This window comes from Alligator mississippiensis, chromosome 5 (assembly GCF_030867095.1).
Source record: "Alligator mississippiensis isolate rAllMis1 chromosome 5, rAllMis1, whole genome shotgun sequence".
NCBI classification, from domain to species: Eukaryota; Metazoa; Chordata; order Crocodylia; family Alligatoridae; genus Alligator; species Alligator mississippiensis.
In genome coordinates, this window is record NC_081828.1 from 46,273,521 (window position 1) to 46,294,066 (window position 20,546).

General features: G+C 44.3%; 1 protein-coding gene and 1 long non-coding RNA gene across 7 annotated transcripts in view; one reads left to right on the forward strand and one right to left on the reverse strand.

Moving 5' to 3' along the window:
* Positions 1 to 20,546, forward strand: part of RXRG (retinoid X receptor gamma) — a 139,351-nt gene that overhangs the window by 15,067 nt on the left and 103,738 nt on the right. The window contains exon 1 of one of the 6 annotated variants that reach the window (XM_059728314.1): positions 2,524 to 2,586. The exons of 3 other annotated variants lie outside the window; for them this stretch is intronic. The gene's annotated coding sequence lies outside the window, so the exon portion shown is untranslated. Of the gene's footprint in view, positions 1 to 2,523; positions 2,587 to 8,608; positions 8,701 to 13,273; positions 13,376 to 20,546 lie in introns of those variants that run through there. 2 more of the 6 variants (XM_059728310.1, XM_059728313.1) reach the window with 2 other exon arrangements.
* Positions 3,673 to 8,237, reverse strand: LOC132250622 (uncharacterized). The gene is made up of 2 exons (XR_009462214.1): positions 7,662 to 8,237; positions 3,673 to 4,776 (listed from the first exon to the last, which is right to left on the reverse strand). It is a non-coding gene; the product is annotated as an uncharacterized LOC132250622 (long non-coding RNA).

Below are 20,546 nucleotides of genomic sequence, written 5' to 3' on the forward strand. Positions count from 1 at the left end.
CCTTCCCCCAGCTTAGCTTTACCACTGCTGCACACCACAGTGGGTGAGGGACTTTAGTTGACTTTATTTCTCTGGATTTTGGTTAGGTACAGTTCACTTTGAAAATAATGTCATATGGCCAGTAATAGAGGGAACGAAGCATGTGCCAGCGAGATAAGATGCCTCACTTTTTAACTACATGGGGGGGGAGGGGGTAGATTCTCTTCTCACTGACACAAGATTGATGCCAATGTAACTTTAAATGCCAGCTGAGTTTCTCCTGACTTTCCTACACCAGGGCAAGTAAGCAGAACATCTAGCCTCTGATGGCCTTAATGCTGATCTTCACCTCCATTTCTCAGGGGGCAGAATGAGTAGGTAGCTCAAAAGATGCATCTGATCACTTAGTTCCTTGCCAAAGACCCCCTAAGCATCCACACCTTGCCACAAAGATAAGGGAGTTCAGTGCCTCTGGGAAATCAGCTTCCAGGCACCTCCAGTTGGATACTCAAGATCCAAGGCCTGCATCTAAAAATCTGAGGTTTATGCCACAAGTTCCAAAGATGTTTAGGTGCCCATCTCCTACTGAAGGCACTTCTTTCAGGTGCCTAAATATCTTACAAAAAAAAATTGAAGTGCCTTTGTATTTGGTTATGCAGGTGGCAGAAGCAGAACATATGAAGTGCTGGCCCTTGGTCTTGCCACACTACATGGTGAAACAATATTGTGAAGAAGGGCCTAGATTTTCCTTTAAGATGTCTTTTGTAGCAGTGCAGGCTGCTGACTCCACAGACTTCCCAGTGCTTGTTGTACCTGCAGCAGGCAATGAAAGAGTTAAAGCATACCGGTTCTATCCAATTAATCTAGCTCACTTATTAGCAATTAACAGAGTGTAATTGTATAAATCCATATGTGTCACTAATTAACAGTTAAATTAATGGATTCCTTTACTTGGAAAGGCCTAGGAAGAACAGACCCGGTCCAGCTTGGCAGTGTCGCTGGTCTCCAGCCACATGCTAACCCGCCCAAAAGGACTCAGTGAAGGGGAAACTGTTTCCAGATCTCCTCTGGAGACTGAGGGAGCTGAGTGGATGCAGTTCCCCTGGGGCATCCCCGTAGTGCTTGTTTAAATAGCTCTTTTCATCTGCCTCTTTTCTTACATGAAGGCTGTTGCTGTTGTTGGCTCAGGACCTGGCCTCCTAAGGACAATTTGCACACAGTAGGTTGTATTTTGGGCTGTGGCATCTCTGCTTCCCTATTGTCCATTCACTCTTTGCTCCCTGTTCTGCATTTTAGCCCTAATTGATGCAGAATGTCTGATTTGTTCACCCTCTTCTTTGGTAGCTTTGTTATTTTAGTTGCAGTCAGTAATCTAGCAAACTGTTAAAGGCATACATGAGGCCAGGGATGAATTCAAACTAAGAGGAAGGTGGGAGGAGGGGGAGGTTGTCTATACACCAGGAGTGGGCAAAATGCAGCCCGCAGGCCAGATGCAGCCCACTAAGCCATTCTATCTTGCCTGCGGGGCCCCTAAAAAAAATTTAGAAAAGTAATATTTATCTGCCCCTGTCATGTAGCCCTCAATGGCTTGCCAAAACTCAGTAAGTGGCCCTCCACTCAAAATAATTGCCTGCCCCTGTTATATACTGAATACAAAATCTTTGTGTCTTGAGGCAGGGGCATGTTTTAGGATGGGGAATGAAAGTGAAAGATGTAAGGCATGGTGTTGATCAGGGGCCACATGTATAAGTGGGCTTCCCCTTGTTTGATGGGTTTTCTTGGTGTTTGTGGCCATGTAAGAAGTGGCACATGAGATACTTACTGCCTTCCTTGCAGTGTCCCCTAGACCTCACCATAATTATGCTGCATGTGCTCAGAATGAATAGTGCCAGCTTTTGTTAGGGGGTTGAGGGGAGGAGACGTTTTCATAGTAAAAAATGTGATCGGGGAACAATTGGATGGGAGAGGAAACTAGTTACTTAATAGCATGCTAGAGTGAATCTTCCAGACAGGGCGAGTTTATCATTACTTCTGCCATTAGTGTCAGAGTAAAAAAAAAAAAAACAACAAAAAAACCCCAACAACATTGCTGTTTCTCTTTCGCATCTGCACACTAGTTGAAAGGTGATCACTGGAGCGCAGCTTAACCAGCAGCATAAGGAAGCAACTAGGCACCCAGGGGACGGGTGCAGCAGCAACTTCTGTTGCTGCAGCTATCTCAATTGCTATCATGTAGCTGCCAGAAACAGCTGCTTTTTTTCCATTTCCTTCCCACCCACATCAGCATCCCACTCACCCTGCCCTAGTTATACCATTTTGCTGAAAGAATTGGGGAAGAAGGCAGGGGCTTATATCTGTCAAACAAAAGGAGGACAGACCCCACAAGCTAGGCCTATATACTAGGGCTGTGCAAAGCTTCAGGTGCTGATTCGAATTGGAGAAGATTTGGCTCTATTTGGTGGCCAAATCTCCGAATCTGAATCGAATCAGGGGACCATTAAAAGGTCTGAATTAATTCTGAAGCTCCCTGAATCTATTTGGAGAGCTTCATCAACTCGGGTAGTCCCTGCCTGCTGCAGCAGGGAGCTGGACCTGGACTCCGGGCTGGTAAGTAGGAGGTGGGGGAGGGGGACTGGAGGAGGAGGACAGAGGGGACCATGGGGGACCCTTGCCAGGCCTCATCCTCTGCCTGCTCCCCCCCCCATGGCTGCTTTAAACACACACAAACACACACACACACACACACACAAACACACACAAACACACCCCTGGTCTTACCAGCTGCTGCAGCGGCCTTGGGGCTTCTAGGGGCTTGTGGCAGAGCCCCTCACACAGTGGGGATTGCCCCCCCCCCCCCCCCTCCCTGCCGGGCAGGAGCCAGTGAGCCTGGGGTTTTTTATTTCCTTTTTTCATAAAGGGCTGAGAGCTGGGGTGGGTGGAGCAGCCATGCGGGGGGCTGAGAGAGTGGGTGCGGGTTAGGGAGCTTGTGGCAGAGCCCCCCATGTGATGTGGGGCACTCAGGGACAGCAGGGATTGCCCCCCCCATCGCTGGGCAGCAGCTGGGGAGTGGGGGCTCTTCTTCCCCACAAGTGCCAGGAGCTGGGGTGGGCAGGCATTAGGGCCTGTGTGATTCAGATATTTGGCTGATTCAGCAGCAACAAAATCTCCAAATTGGATTCGGCCTAATCGATTCGGGACAGTGAATCAAATCACCAAATTGAATCACTGTACCCCTGAATCGGCTGAATCTAAAGCAAATACTAGCTGCTTCACACAGGCCTGTACACTTAATTTCATGGTTGCAGGTAGGGTCCTTGCTGTTGTATACTAATGAAACCTTACTGTGGTTTCTATGGAGCCAGTGGAGCTAGCGTGATTAGCAGCTGAGCATCTGGCTTGTTAAATTCAATCCCTCCTATCATCTCCAGATATAAATGCTGTATCAGTAAGGGGTTTACAGGGGTGGACTGTCCCCAGAAAGCAGGTAGGAAGCTCTGGAGAGTACACCATAGGGAATAATCTTGTACTAGCCAAGCAGAGAGACAAAATGTATCCTTAAGTCTATTCCCTCTCCTGTGATAGATAACACTTGTTAAAAAAATCTGTGAGACAGAAGTATATTCATGACCTACCAACACTTTGTGAGGTGGTGCTTTCAATCTGCAAGGCTAGTGGGAACTTTTTTTTGCCCTCTTGATTCATGTGGTTTACAACCTCTGAGGGCTGTTCGAAGTTTCCACACTGAATGAATAACATGGATAAGTTTCACCTGGTTTCCATACCACAGGCTAGATGGGATCCTAGTGCATTCAAAACTCTGCTTCTGCCTTGGGTCAATCCAGGTAAAGTTGAGCCAGAAAAGTAAAGTTCAGGTTCCAACTTGAATCAAAGTTTGGCCGTGGACTTTGCCTAAGTTTAGCCAGGGTTTGGACCTGGGATCCTGGTTTGGAGCCTATAAAGATAGGCTGAAAGCAGGGAGTTGGGATGGGAATATGACCAAACCCCAAATTTCAATCTGAGGTTACCTCTATGACGCATCTGGATGCACAGGACTAGCAGCAGCTCTTCTGTTTGATCCTGCTCCATGGGCTACAGTCTGAAAAATTGTAATGCAGCCTCTATAATATGTGCAGCCTCTGTAACTTGTATAGTGGTATGTATCCAGAACCACCTAGTGTTGTTAAAATAGCAGCTACATTGCATTTTTGTCATTTGGGGACATGAGGACTAGGAGTGTGGGGGTAAAGCATGTCACAGTGGCTTTCCTTTGTCCAGAAAGCTTGCAAACCTCCAACAAACTTTCCATAAATCTGAAATGAGTTTGTATAAGATCTGATGCCCCAGGAATCTTTCCCAGTTCCATATTTAATAACAAAAGTTCCCTGCAGCTGTGCTGTCAACCCACTGTGGGTAAGCTGAAAGTCCCCACAAACATTAACTTGCACTTCAGAATTTCTGTGAAGCAATGAGAGCCGTGTTTGTTGCTCAGCAAACTCTTCTCACCCCTGTTGTCTCCTCTTGAGTTCAGGCAGGGTGACTGGGCACCACTGCCCTCCTGTTGGCATGCAATGCAGAAAAGGCTCACTTCCCTCTTGCATGACAGAATGATCTGATGGCAGTGTCATTTCTGCCAATAAAAGTCTCCATCATAGATCTCTAGTACTGGGCTCCTCCTCACCTGTGCATTTTCTTTCAGTCACGGTCCAGCTCACAGCCACTTGTGTATTGATTGAAGCAATTGACCTTTCCATACTGATTGCTCTTTACAAAGGTTAGAAAATAGCTGTTGTGGGATTCCTGAGAGAGAAAGAGATTATAAAATAATTGGCATTGTTGCTCTGTAAAATCAAAATGAGGAAGAGGAGACTTTAATTGACATAGGAGTTCAAAGGACTACCTGGGTCACCAAGTCTAGCTGTCTCCAAATGCCACTAACTGTATTGGATGCTAAGTCCCACAGGGTCTACGCTGCCCCCCCCCCGAAGTTTGTCCATGTCAGAAAAATAGCATTTGATCCTATTGGCACTCCATGCTTGGAAAAACTAGGAATTTTGCTCCATGTCAGAATCAAGGTAACTTGACAGAGTTGGATGCAACTGATACAAGGGTGCTGTGGGGAGGGGTGGATTGGGGTGCAGTCATCCCCCTTTAATTTCTGCTTCACTGGGTTTAGAAGAACCTTCAGCGACAGCTGCATTCCTATCCAAGTGGAGCTGACTTCATGGCTCATTATTATCTACTTGATTTCTGCTAACCTCTTCTCTCCATAATGTTAACAGCCCTTGATTTTCCTCTAATCAAACTAACCTTTCTTCTGCCATTATTCTGTCAGTCCTCTACTCCTGGAAGTGTTTCTCTGCTCACCTTCAATATGTCCAATAAAGTTATGCTGCAACCCATGAACCTGTACTGCATGGCTTTGTCCCCAGGGGATTTGAACCCATACCAAGTTAGAGATGGGAAGGGGAGGGACAGAGTTAAAATCAGGTTGAGCTGTGCAGTAATGTAACAGTCAGAAGAAGGAGAGAGTTGCAAAGATGAGCTGAAGAGGTAAGTTATTACAGTACCCATTCCTGAGTTATTCACTTCCACAGATGACAAAGGCTGTGGGAGGCTGAGCCAGTGGCATAAAGCTGGGCATGGATGGATGAGAGGGGTTGGTCTTTCTGGGTAGTCTGCTGCTAGTAGCTGAAGTGAGTCCTCCCTGGACTCCAACTCTTTGTTTCTGCAAGAGGCCAGCTATGGGCATGGGTAAGATGGGGGGAGGGGGGGGCAGTTACATCCTTGCCCTATGATCAGGTGCTGCAGGGGGATGTGGGGGAGGGCTTTTGAGGGGAAGCAGCTCCTGGAAGCCATGAGGGCTGGTTGGAGGGGTCTGAGGCATTAAAGGACTTCTGTGGGAGTGGGTCCTGTGGGGTAGAGGAGTATGGGTGAAGAGGGGCTGGGATCATGGTGGTAGGGAGGTGTGAGGGGCATGTGGAGTTTGGGATTAACAGGGTATGGAGGGGTCTGTGGGAGTGGATTTGGATGTGAATGGGGTTGGGAGCAAAAAGGATTTTGGGTTGGGGGGGCAGAGGTGTGTGAGGGGTTGCAGTGAGGCTTAAATGCTTGGAGGCACAGAGGAGGCTCAGTGGGGTGGGAGGCAGATGGTGAGATGTTGTGGGGTGGGGCATGATGGGTCTGTGCAGGGTGCAATGGGTTCATGGTGGCAAAGAGGTTGGGAGGGCCTAGGTTTGTGGCAGGATGAGGTGGGACTGAGCATGGGGATATGTGAGATAATGGGGGACAGTGCAGCCAGGGGGGCATTTGAGATGGCAAGGGCAATGCATAAAGAGCACTGAGGGGCACTTTAAGGCCAGAGTGGAGTGTCTGAGGGACTTGTGTGGGGTATAGGGAGCAGGACTGCCTAAGGCCAGGCTGGGGGTAACAGCTGTACCTCCCCCACCCATGAGGTTCCCGTCTCATCTTGGAGCTGGCAGTCAGCTCCCCCACAGACTGTTGTATTTGATTTTCTTGGATCATAAACTGAAAAATATAGCCTTAGATCCCATCTATATTCATAAAGATCCTAGTTTCTTAGTAATTAAAGAAAAAATAGGCTTTGTGTTGGGAGATGATGCACCACAGCACCTGCACCACACTTTTTGAAACCCTAGATCCCCCCCATTTGGTGCTGCAGATGAGAACTCAGGGGCCTGAGCACGGATGGGGGGAGACTAGGATTGCAAGGGTGTTTCAGATTAGAATTGATGTCATAATACAGGATTATGATGGAAGTACATGAGCAAAGGATAACAATAGCAGCAGGTGTTTCTGGTTAGGACTGAAGCACACTGGCAGTTGTGTATGTACCACAGAACTGGGAAAGCTGAGGGGGCTATAGTAGGGATTTAATTGAACTGTGTAGATCCCTGGGAGTTAAATATGCAATAGGTAGAAGCACTGCTTCCTCTCAGGGCTCCCATGCTTAGTTCCCTGCAGCCAGATCCTATTCTATCCCATTAGGTGTCTAAGTGGATTTAGGAATCAGAACTCATGGCAGAGGTGATATCTTTTATTAGACCAGCTAGATATATGCAACAAAAAACCCCCCAAAGCTGCAAGCTTTTGGGCACACTCATCCTTCTTCAGGCACAGGAGAGTACAAAGATTGTAAAACAGTTTCTCCTAGGTGGAAATGAAACATTGTATTTCACAGGAGAACTGAAGATGTTGTAAGATCTCCTGGTTGGAATATTTCAACACCTTCAGTTCTCCTGTGAAATATGAAGTTTCATTTCCACCTAGGAGAAACTGTTTTACAATCTTTGTACTCTCCTATGCCTGAAAAAGGATGTGTGCACTCAAAAGCTTGCAGGTATCTTTTTATTAGACCAAATGGATATGTGCGCCAAAAAAACACCTCTGCCAAGAGTTTGAATTCCTTTTGCCTGTAGACCAATACAGCTACAACCTGTATACCAGAATAAGTGGATTTAGGCACATAAGTGTGATCCTATTCCATCTTGCTCAAGTTCCTCAGAATCTATGAATGTACCCACTTCATAGCATGCTGTCATCTTAACCTCAAGATGAATTCACAAAAAAGTGGGGAAGAAGATAAACCCAGATATCTTTTGCATTAATAGTTTCTGAGGGACACTTGTATAATAATTACCTTTTAAAATTCTGATATTACTTACTTTTACTTCTAGTAGCTGTGTAAAAGTGGTACTCTTTTGAAGAGACCTGTTCCTTCGCTGAGTGCAGAGTCCTACCAGCAATGTTTAGATTAGAAAAGGTTGACTTGTCATCACCTTTTATTCCTGTTGGTCCTTAAAAACAAAAACAAAAAACAAAAAACCCAACCAAACAAAAAACAAAAAAAAAACACAGCTGAGACACCAGGAGCCAGATTCTCTTCTGCCTCCTAAACATAGTTGTGAATGATACCCTAAACTTCGATCTGCTCCAGCTGTGCAAACCCACTGGCCTGGCCTTGGGCCAGGCACTGTTGAGGGGAGCATTTAGTCTGTGGAATCTCTGTTGCTGAGGGTTTCCCACTGCACAAAAAGGAGAGTCCAGCTGGACTGTCAGACCTGAGGTTAAGTACTGGTGGAGGTGGGTTACTCCAGGAAGGCAACTGCTGAGGCATTTTGACAAAACCATGCACAGATCTAGAAGCCATGCAATGCACCAAGTTAGGTTTCTTTAGCATCAGTGTGGTAATGAAGAATCCGCCAAACCAGTTTCTTCCTGAAGTCAGTTGGTTGTATCCAGTCCTCACTTTTAAAAGCACTGTACAGCCTATACCACTTGCCATATATTCACAGTTAAGCAGACCGCTATTTTAGTCATGCAAATAACACTCTTACTTGCCAAATCCTATTGGTTTAAAAGCACTGTTTAAGCCAATGTAATGGCCTCTGCCAGTTCATCCCAGAACAGTCTGCTCTCAGCTGTTCCCATCTTAAGGCTCATTACCTTGTTACTTGGAGCCCGTTGTCTCTCATAGCAGCCTGGAAATTGAGAGGACATAGTTTCAGGGCTGTTATAAGCACAGAACTGATGGCCTTGAGTTAAATTAGAAAGCTTGCCCAGTTGCCCTGCCTCTGATTGCCAAAGCCTGCTATATGCAGTTTAGATTCTATTTGTGAATATTCACAGCAGTTGTCCACACAACTTGTTGAAGACTGCACACAAAATAAAGTCAACCGAGAGTACAACTCAGGAAAATTACAGGTCAGTTTGTCTCCATCCTGAACATAATAACTTAATATTTGCACTGCTCAAGCCATCAGCAAATCACACCACATCTAACCAGTGTTTCCTGTTTATTATCACCTACTGACTGCATCTGTAACCAGGTGTTTATTAGTTTTGTAGTAGCACCATCTTCAAATAACTAACAAATCTTGCCTGTTACCTCTGTAATTTTTGTCTTGTGATATTATCTCTTTAGGGTGTTATAGGTCAGCTGTTCTCAACTTTCTTAGACTCAAGGCACTTCTTGGAAAATGCAACTATTTTTGGCTACAGAAAAATAACAGAGCAGTTTTTCTGTTGCAAAAAACTGAAAGACCACGACTATGGATGTATATTTGAAATCTCTAGGGTTATCTTGTGAATTGTTTGCACTCCTGAGAGTGCTAACATTGTATGGTACCCTGTGGCACCTTGGTTGTGAATTGCTGTTATAGGTCTATTATAACTGCTGTGTTCACAGGAGGGATCAAGGACCAGGGGATGGGGGCAATACACTAGGAATCAGGAAATCTGTTTCATTCCACCATGAGCTCTTAACTTGTCTCTGTGTCTCTGTCTGTCTGTGTCTCTGGCTTTTATTTGCCAGACATCAGTGGAGTATCTGAGCATCTCCCATGTAAAATCAATAGCTAACTTCTATGTGGATTTCACTAAATCCCTGTTCGTTTGTTTTTATAACTATAGGACTAAACTCTGTTTTGGGACAAAATATACAGAGCATTTTTAGACTTTTTAATTTGGAAGGGAAAGGAATAGTGGAGTTTTTTGTGTAGAAGGGGGTGTTGGTATTCTGAGTGTTGTGCTGGAGGGCATTTCAAACTCTAGGGTCATATACACAGGAACATGTAGATGAGATCTCATTTTCTATTCAGTTCTTAAGACTTTTTGAGTAATTTTTTATTAAACTTTAAATTAGCCCCTGCAATTTCAGTACAGAATTCAATTTTTGCATGAGTTGATGACAAAATCAATCCAAGAAATGCAGTAAATGACTTTTCATTAAGTTATAGGGATATTATTAATCAACTTTTCCTGGAGTAATAGAATCTAGGCACTTGGACCTCAGTGAAATTTGTCTTCAAATGTTGTGTTCAAAATGCACAATGATCGACCACACAACGAACATGAGCCTCCAGTGTGATGCTGCAGCTAGTAAAGCAAGCAAAATGCTGGCTTGCATCCATAGATGCTTCCCAAGTAAATCCTGGGATGTCATTCTCCCGTTGTACTCGGCCTTGGTGAGGCTGCAGCTAGAGTAATGCATCCAGTTTTGGGCTCCACAATTCAAAAAGGATGTGGAGAGGCTTGAAAGGGTGCAGAGGAGAGTCGTGTGCATGATCGGAGGTCAGGAAAACAGACCTTATGATGAGAGGCTAAGAGCCATGGGGCTCTTTAGCCTGGAAAAGCGCAGGCTCAGGGGTGATCTGCTGGCCACCTATAAATTTTTTGGTTTTTTTTTTTTTTAATCAGGGGTGCTCATCAGGATCTGGGGGAATATCTGTTCACCAGAGCACCTCAAGGGATGACAAGATCGAATGGTCAAACTCTGCTGCGACTGATTCAGGCAGGACATAAGAAAGAACTTCTGCACTGTCCAAGCCCCCAAGGTCTGGAATAGACTATCACCGGAGGCGCTTCAAGCACCCGCTTTGAACGCCTTCAAGACGCATTTGGATGCTTACCTTGCTGGGATCCTATGATCCCTACTGACTTCCTGCCCCTGGGGCAGGGGGCTGGACTCTGATCCTCCAGGGTCACCTCCAGCCCAAATGTCTATGAAATCTATGAAAGCACTAGCATTTCATGTCAACTCCATTGCTGGTGCAGAATCCTAAAAAAATAAATCAACACGTAATTTTTTTTTAAAGGGGGGTTGTTTGGTTTTGTTGGTGGTTTGCTTTAACTGCCTGAAATTAAGCTGAGCAGCAGGCTTGGAAGCAAAAAGTCTTGCATCATTTGTGTTGTAATCTGTTTAACTGCTTCCCATCTATTAGGTAACGTGTCAACAGCAATTGCTACAATTGAGAACAGATTGTACAAACAAACTTCATTGAATTTAAAGCCCAATAGAGATTGGCTCTGATTTCATTCAATCTTGGATATATCTTCTTTTCATTTTGTGGGCCTCTGCCATATAGCACAGGGCTAGATCCTGTTTTTGTGCTGATTAAATGCTACTTGCTTTGCTTTATTTAGAGTTATGCCACTGTTTAGGTTAAACAGAATAAATATTTCTCTTGCAACCTAAAGTCATGGAGGTACAGTCTGCACTGCCCATTATAAAACTAGCCCATGTTAGCAGTGGATGGATCTTTGCTTTAGTTGGGTAGGGGATCTCAAAAGGCCAGGAATGAACATGCAGAGCTCTCTGGCTGTAGCACCACAAAGTCACTGTGAAGGCATTCAGCAGTGTGTTCTCCAGTCCTAGGGCGATGAGGTTTGTTCAGCTATGCAGCCCCTCCACTGGGGTGGGGGTGTGGGGTAAAGAGCAGAGCACTGTGGTATGCTAAAGGTGACCAATAGACCTTCTGTAGCATTCTAGCAGACAGAAGTTGCATATGGCCCTGCAAAACTTAGCCCTACAAAACTTAAGAGAAGTTCCTGTTTCATCCAGGTACATTTCTGCAGTACTTTTGCCATTTTAGTAGCACTATAGAGAGCATGCCTTTCTGTCCCCTTTCCTTTCCTAGTAATACAAAGGCATAAGAAGTGCCACAACTGTAATGTCTGCCCATGGCCAAAATGGTAGAAGGCTTATCTAAAATTGCTTTGAGTCTCTTGGGTCTGTTGAATTGGAAATTTCACAAAAACTGTAGAACTGGTCAACAAACAACTAAAGACAGTTGTAAATATTTTTTGCTGTTTCACTCCAGCCCCCACCCCCACAAGTTTTTGATTAAACTGTTCCCAAAGTGGTAAAAATTCAGCTAGTTCTGTGAAAAGTTGAAACTCCCAAACATTCGCATGGAATTGTTTGTCAGTGTTTTCTGTTTGGGGCTGAGGGAGTGGGTGTCTAAATTGGAATTTCTCATTCCCCAAAATATCCTTACAGAGAAGGGGAAAAATAAAGCTAATAAATTTGACATGTTCTGGAGAAAAAGCTTTTTTGGCCTGTTTCCCATCACTTCTTCCTTCCAGTCAATTCTTTGTTCTCTTCTGTTCCTGTGCAAACACTTTCCCTCTAACTGAATGCTTGGCCACTGATGTCTTTTTGGGCAAGAGCCTTGTTTGTCTCTTGGCTTTGTGATCATTTTGTAAAATGATGAGTGTTGAATCAAGTGTTTTTTATGAAGAGCAGTGCAGTCACTTTGAAACAGTATTTAATGGCCTGGCATGCTTCTCCATAGTTTCTGGTGCACCTGGAGGACAGCAACCTACTACTTCTGAGGAGATACAGTAGAACCCCAATTTTCTTGCAGGTTTAGGTTCCTCTTACCACCCTATGAAAATGAGGGCTTGGGAACTAGTTTTTGGCATATAGAATCTGCACAGACAGCTATATGCAGGATTGCTGAGATGCTCAAGCTGTTTGTTGCAGTCTTTATTTCAAAGGGTGCTAATTCTCCAGTAAGCTGCATGGGACCACAGTCGTTCTCCTGTTCAGGAGAGAAAAAGTACCTACTGAAGTAAAAGCCATAGCAAATAGTGAGGGGCTTGTCCATTATTCAGCACCTCCTGCAAATTGTCAGTTATGAACCAGGTGAATACACATGATCCAACTTTTGCTGTTCTCTGTTAGCTCAAGGAGCAAACTGATCCTCTTCTAACTTGTAGGATGCTCATGGTATAGTGGTTGTTTAGGTTGAATAACTCCATGTACTTTCCCCTCCATCCAGTAACTTTGCCAATTGCTTTTTTTTCTCCCTATCCATCATATGCTGAGTATTGCCCCCCTGTTTTCCCTTGTAATGCATCTGTCTCTATTCTGTTTGCTTGGTTTTTCCACGACTCCTGCTGTTAGGGTCTCCACTGGATCCTGCAGATAGGCAACCAGCTTGCATTGCTGTCTTGATTTTTGTTTAGAAATAGGAGTCCTGGGTCAGTTCCTCAGGTGGTGTAAACCTGTGTCATTACACTGAAGTCAGGGGAGCCACTTCTGTTTACAACAGTTGATGATCTGAGCTGTTTTGCCTCTTCCATTTCCAGTGGCTCAAGATTCATCTAAAGTAACTTCTTCTTGAGGCTCTTGCATCAAGATGATTATCTTCCTGTATTAGAACCCAATAATTCCCAAGGCAGGCCTCTGCCATCTCATTCTCCCTGAACTAGGAATGGACAGACAACCTGGGGAAAATGAGGAGAAATTAAAAATGCTTCTGAGACTAATGAATCTTCATTTGTAAGCAAACTTGAACTTTATAAATGACACTTTTATAAATGAAGTTTGCTTCATTTATAAGAAACTTCATGCTATGTTCTAGCTTTGAGGTGAAGACCACATGAGTCAAAATTCTGCAGAGTTGTACCACAGGATTTTCTTTGCTTGTTTCAGAAGCTTGAAGCACCTAAAAGTGCCATAAGAAATGTCTCTTCTGCAAGACTTCCAGAACTAGTGCACAGATTCAAGAGCATCAGATTAGCCTTGAATACTGGACTAGAGCTCAGAAGGTGTGTGCTGTCTTTCTGCAACTTGACAGCTGTGGGATCTTGGGTAAGTTATGTTGTGCTCTTCTGTAAATTATAAACAGATAGGGATAAAGGTTACTCTTAGGGCTTCTGGAACACTGCAATTGGGACCTCAAATGGCTACTTGTGGTGGCTTGGGGCACTTATTATTGGAGAACTGTCTCCCAGCAACTCTACCTTATCTCTCAAATCCTCTGCATATAACAAACAAGGCAGCTGTCTGGGAATTTTGGGGCTTCTTTAATATTCAGTGTGCAGGATCCTTTAAAAAGTCAGGGCACATTTACATTGCGTCAGTGTACCTCCATGCATCACTGTGTTGATACTCCCAGTGGTGAAAGTTCTGATTCTATAAAGGATGGGTCTGTAATACCGGAGTTCTGGGTTAAGTTTGCTTTCCTCAATATTTTTAATCTACTGCCAGGTATAGAATGGAAAGAGGAAGCAGCTACTTAACATCTGGCATCATGCAAACAAATGTCAGTGCACACATCTGAAAGTTCTTGGTGCATACATATGTTACTGACTGCTCTGCAGGTACTATCTGCAGCACTGTCCTGTAGTCATAATGCCCTGGCTTTTGCTCTCTGAGGGTTTTTGAACAAAGTGTGGGATGGTCTGTGGAGCTGACTTGTTTTAAAACATATTGCATTTTCTGAAGAGGACTCCTAGGGATGCAGTGGCAATTAGGGACAGCAACTCTTGAGCACATACATCATCCTTCCCATATTTTACCCATTCCCTCCGACATGCTCCAAGTCTGGAAATGTAGTGGTGAAGCCAATCTGAAGGTGTCTCAGTAGTTGCTGGCGAGCATACTGGAGGCAAAGATCTTGACAGGGGCACCCTCAAAGAGGCTTTACCACCCCCTTTATGGGTTTGGAGTATATGAGTAGGAATGGGTGGACCGGACATTCTTAAGGGCAGCCCTCCCTGGGAACACTGGGATGGTGGTAGAGACAAACCCTTAGAAGATTTAAGAACCAAATGTTAGTGTTAGTTTTAGTTAGACCACATGGACTTTGGGATGGAGAAACATAATAGGATGTGGGGTCTTCTCTTGCCCTGCTCTGCTCCAGTGTTGGAATCCAGCATGGAGATGCTGGGTGGGTTTTTTCTTGCTTGTGAAATTTACCTTGAGTTCAAAGAAAGAAGGGATGCTATTCAGAACAACTGGGAGAGAGATGTGAGGAGGTTTGACAGGTAAACCCTGAAAGGTAGCTTGCTGAAGGACACTTTAACAGAAAATGTGTTGCGTTGCTGTTACTTCAACTGCTGAAAACTGAAGGATCTCCAAGAGAAGGAAATACCATAAATCACATACTCTAGTTAATTTATATGTAAAGGCAAGAAAAGGGCTTGGCTTATTCACACCAAGCTAAGACTGGAGTGTGGCTTCAGAGCCTAGCTCAGCACGATTTCTTTTTAGTGTGTACAGACTAAGAGATGTTCATGGGTGGAGGGGGGGGTGTAGTTGTGCAATTGCTTGGAAAGGGCCTCAGCATTTCTACTCAGGCAGTGCTAAGGGAGGTCAGTTGACTTCATGGCTCATTATAATCTATCAGATTCTTGCTAATCTCTCTCCACTTCACAGATGTTAACAATCTTCCCTCTTTTTTTTTTTTTTTTTTTTTTTTTTTAATGGTCTTGAGTTTCCATTTAATCAAGCTACCCTTTCTGCTGCAATTTTGCTTTCTGTTAGCTAGTCCTGGTAAATCCCTCTTCTATTTCACAATCCTGCAGACTATTTTTAGTTCTAGCTAAAAACCCTAACTCAGGTTTAGGGGTTTAGGTTGTAGCCGTGTTGGTCTAAGGACATAGGCAGACAAGGTTCCTTGGGTGAATTTGATATCTCTTATTAGACCAACCCAAATAGTTGGAGAACAGTTATTAAGCAAGCTTTTGGGTTCAAAAACCCTTCGTTAGGCTAAGGAAGCTTCAGCAGTTGGTGTGTGCTCTTCCTGGATGGAATGAAAAGTAAAGAAGCCAGCGGCTGGGCTGGGGAGTCAGTTGCCAGGCAGATTATAATGTATCAAAAATCCAATGTCTATGTTTAGTCCCTGATCTCTAGTATCCACCAGGTTGATGAAATGGAGCTCATAGGCTGGTCTCTGGGAAGTGTTGTGTAAGTTTCCCTTGAGGTCTAATAAAAGATATCAAATTCACCCAAGGAACCTTGTCTGCCTAACTCGGGTTTACTAACTTTAACTCGGGTGTACACCGACGCAAGTGTGGATGGAAACAACAGTGAAGTGTTGGATGCACTAGCAAGATGCTCCAGAAAGCTGGATTTTCTTATTATGAAACTGAATAAGAGATGTATACTTAACTATAATGACTACAGGGCTCATAACAGTATCTTTTGGCTATTTTGCCCAGTTTATTATAGTTTTTTAAACTTTATGTATAATTCAGCTAATGGGTGCACATGCCACTAAAGCTGTATTTAGTTTTGCTTTGATCTTAAACTGAATAATATAGCTATGGGCCTCTAGCATATTAGTAAATATTCTAGTTCCAGTTTAACTGGAGAAAAATGTGTTGTGCAGATGATATATGGATTCACCACACCATCTGTACCCCCCTCTTCAAAATCTTTCTACCCATGAACATGTGTGGATCTAAATGTTGCTAATGCTTTCTATTGTAGTCTAGGCAAAGACCCTCTCTGCATCTTCTGAAGGACTTTTAGATCAATTTTTTCTTTGCCCTTTGGGAAGAGGGCTGTGAGGAAGAAAAACCATTATTGCCACAGTTGCCAGTTTTAGAGATGATCTTCAGGAATGAGAGTCTGTTCTCCTCTCCGCAAATAAACCCGCATTTCACCAAGCTAAGCAGGCAAACATTCAGCTCAATAAGGTCTGAGTGGCATGACTAGTTGAATAAGTGTTGCCAAAGAGTAAGGATTAGATGGTCCTCTGGATCTCTGTCAGAGGCATGCCCAGGGTGGGTCACACTTCACAGTCAAGATTTGATCCCATGTGCCCAGTTGTTGTTGTCCATTCCTGACTTGGTGACAAGGAGTGATATAGTGTGATACTCTATCTCTGTCCTTTGTCCCAGCGTCTGGCATGTTTTGCGGGCTTTTTTGTTGTTGTATTTTTTTTTCCTCTCCGCACTTTCTCTTCTGGTTCCTGATTATTTTGAGGCAGTGTCTTTCTCTTCCTCCCTCTTATCTGGGACATCAGAGGGGACACAATTTCTGCCCATCCCTCCTCTATCAGTCTGGAAATGTCATTGCTTGTTTCTCTGTTCAGTCTGTGCCTTATTCCTTCCAGTTCCATGGTTAGGTGTTTTTGTATTCGGCAACGGTCTACCTTGGTAAAACATGTTGCTGTGGCAAGGAACCTAGTAGGGTGATGGGTCTGTGCAAGGACCAGACCAAACCCTCCTTCTCTTTGATTTGTTCCTTTCAGTTGCTAGTGTACTTGACACTGTTCTGGTGACATGAAACGTTCTTGATGCTGCTATCCTGACTTTTTAAGAACTGTAGGTCAGAACTGTCACAACTTGTTCACAATGGGGGAGGGATACTCCAGGGTTCAATGGGAAGAAGATATCAATATATTAAGTGTATGAGATGATTACTTCTCAGAAAAGAGCAAAGTATTATGGGAAGACTCTTCTGCCTTATATGCACACACCCTAACACAGTAGGGTTTGAGTGGTATTTCTCTTCTTCCTTGTGTAGTTTTGTTCCTCTTTCTTTTCTTTTACTAGCCAAATAGATGCAAAGTGCAATTTAATTGGTGTTTAAAAATCTTGGAAAATAACAACAGTGGTGTGTGAGTGAAGGGAGGAGGAAGTGGGGGGGAAAGCTAAGGTAAATACCTATAAGATTGGGGAAAATATATGTGCAAGAGCTTCTGGGAAGTGTGAAGATGGTCAACTACCATCCCCAGTACATTTAAGTTTTTCTCCTTTGTGCCATTCTCTGGAGGAGATATGCCCCTAGCAGAACCATGGGCTGGCCAAAAGGTGCCATTGCCCTAGATCAGTCTTTAGACCCTGGCTTTTCAGACAACATGTTTCATAGATGGTAAGGTCGGAAGGGACCTCAGCCGATCATCAAGTCCGACCCCCTGCCGTGGGCAAGAAAAAATGCTGGAGTCAAACGACCCTGGCAAGGTGTCTATCTAGCCTCCTTTTGAAGACCTCCAGGATAGGAGTGAGCACCACTTTCCTTGGAAGTTGGTTCCAGATCCTAGCTGCCCTGACGGTGAAGTAGTGTCTCCTGATATCAAGCCTGAATCTACTCTACTCTCCATCAACTTACGGCTGTTATTATCTAGTGTTGCCTATGAGACCCTCTGCTTGTGGCTACAGGAAATTTTGCTTTCTACAGATCTGTTTCTTCAAGTTGACAGAGCTAAGTGTGACACTGCCTGTAGCATCGCACTGGCTCAGTATTGTTGCCCACAGGCTAGCAGAGGTTGGGGAGCCATTGCCCTTGACCCTGTCTCACACCTGCTACCCAGGTGTAACCCATGCTGTGATTTAGATTATAGCAGAACATAAACACCTGTTGTGTGCTGCTTATACAAGGGGTGCTTTCTCATCTTTTTGACCTGGGGCTTGCTTCTGGTTATTTCAGCTCCTTGCTGCCCTGAGCAGATCACTGGTGCATGAGCTTTGTAAAATGACATGTTAGAGCTACCATGGACCATGAATACATAAATGAAAGCCTAGCAGTGTGATGGTCACTGCAACTGGCTTTCCTCTATTCTCTCTTCTCCTGAGAAGATGGGGTAGTGATTCAGAGCATAAATAACTCCCCTACCTTGAACTCCTAGAGCCATATTCATGTATCTGGTATAAATAGAACTTTTGAGGCAGGTGGATGTGATGAAAATTGACAGGTTGTCTCTGGAGTTCTGCACTCACCAGAGCAAAGAGAAATCTAAAAGCACAAATTCTGGGATATGTGGGGGGGACCTTGATGGGACAGAGGGAGAGAGAGAGAGCAAGCTGCAAGCAAATTTCTCCGCTCTAACCTGGGTGTAACTGGGCAACTGACTGACATTGGGAGAACTGCAGGCTCAGGTTTGGGAGTTTTTTTGGCATCACTGTGGGACAGTGCATTCCTATGACTCCCTTCTTTGTTTTTCCTTTAAGCCTGAGATAACTGTCTAGTTATAAAGGCCAGTCATAATTTGTGTAGGTCAGGCAAATGCTTCAGGAATAAATTCAACCCTGCCATGCTATATTAGCTGCATCTGGCTTTGCTGAGCCCTTTCTTTTAACATTAAGTCTGGTAAGCAGGAGAAGGTGGGGTTCTGTGCCCTCCTCAGCTGGGGTGCTGATGTCCAGTGACTTGGATATGTAGGAATTGCAAGGCCTATGTGGAAGTGCTGACAGGTTATATTTAGATTAGGACCTAAATGAATTGTCCATGGTCAGAGAGGGAGTCTGTAGTGGAGCAGGGTCCCAAGTCCTGATGCCCTGACCGTGGGAAACATCCTTTCAGCCTCTGAATGGTTTGGGTGTTTTTCCTCAAATATGCTTCCCCTAAAGCAACAGATACTTGGAAAACCAAGGCATTTTCCAAAAAGACCATGCGGTTACTTTTGATTCACCTTCCTGGGGAATATTTTGCCGCATGTTTTTCCATGATGTAACCATTGCTGACCTTTCTACTCTGGCTAGGAGGAATCATCAGCGAAGCACATAGGCTGTGATTCTTTTGCTGTTACAAAGGACGGGATTGTTGGCAGCTCTGTGCTGGAGAAAGTGTCTAATTGACTTGAATCTCTCTAGCTGGGCTCAAAATGGATTTTGTGCCTCAGGATATCTCAGCATTATAGTGGACCTGTTGTTTCTGCCCCTCCGCTATATTAAACAGTGCATTGTTGAAGCAAGAATGTGTGCGAGTCAGAACGGATGTGCAGGGAGTCTCCAATAAGTTGTATGTTGCTCCCCAAACAAGTGCTGACATGGAGTAGGGAAACTAAAAGGAAGCAGATGAACAGACACCAGCTTGTTGGGGTGAAATCTCTTCATGTGCCTCAAAAGTTAATAGCAATAATGGGAGATGGCTAAGGTACTGACCCATACACCAAGTTTGTGGTTATTTTAGACCTAAGGTATCTGCAAAGTTGAACCTTCTCCCAGTGATTTTTGTTCTCGCATCCATCCCACAAAAGGTTATTACATAATAGAGGGGTGTTGACCTGGGAAATGAACTCTTCCCAGGGCAGGAAGGGGTGTTGGAAACGCAAGAAGAGGGAATCATGGAGGCTCTTTCTTCACTTAGAAGCTCCGTATGTATAATTCACCCCTGGTCCTGGTAAGGCTGCCAGTTCCATTTTTCCTACACCAGTAAATAGCACCTGTGGCAAATTATGACCCTGAAGCCTTCTAGTACATATGAAGTTGCATGTCATAGTGGCTCATTTACTCACCTTCTAAGATGTATACAGCCTCTGGCTTCAGTTTGTCTATTAATGGGTCAGTATGGCCTGTTGGCCAAGGTGGAGTAAATGCCTCCCTGTTGCAGTTAAACAACACATGCATTCCTTCCTTCTGCCCTGGCACTTTTTTGCCAGGATTCCTCATCTGTGATCTCGCTGAGTATTACCATCTCTCTCGTGGCTCCTTTCTGGGATGGAATCGGAACACTTTTGAACTGTATCTTGAACTCCCCATGTGTCTTCTCATGGGAAGAAGTTGTTGTATCAGGATGAAGAGAATTAAAACTCTTCTTTATTCTCATTTCTGCAGGGTACTGGCATTTTTTCCTTTTCTCCTCTCAGCAAAGGATGGGAGGAGGGGGATACTCCCCTTGGCCCTAGCTGCATTTCAAAAGCATTAGAACAGTCAAGCCCATGCTAGGCTTGGTGAAAGTTTGCTATGGGTAAAATTCACCTGGGGAGGGAAGAGGCAGCCATGTAATAAATAAATACACCTATATGTTACATAGGTGTCATGAAAATCCAGGCTACGTTTATTTAGATATCAACATACTGAACATTTTGGCCGTTACTAGAAGCTGAAGAGGATATTATTTTGCCGATGTGAAAACAAATGCATGGTGCCCATAGGAATTCTGTTGTATAGCAAAACACAAATGACCTGATTCCTTTGGACATGCTTTAACAATAAGGCTGGCCTTTTTCTCCTTGGGGGGGCCTCAAACATCACTATATAACATCTTTTGTCTCCTGGGACACTGCAGGTGTGAATGCAACTCAACTGCA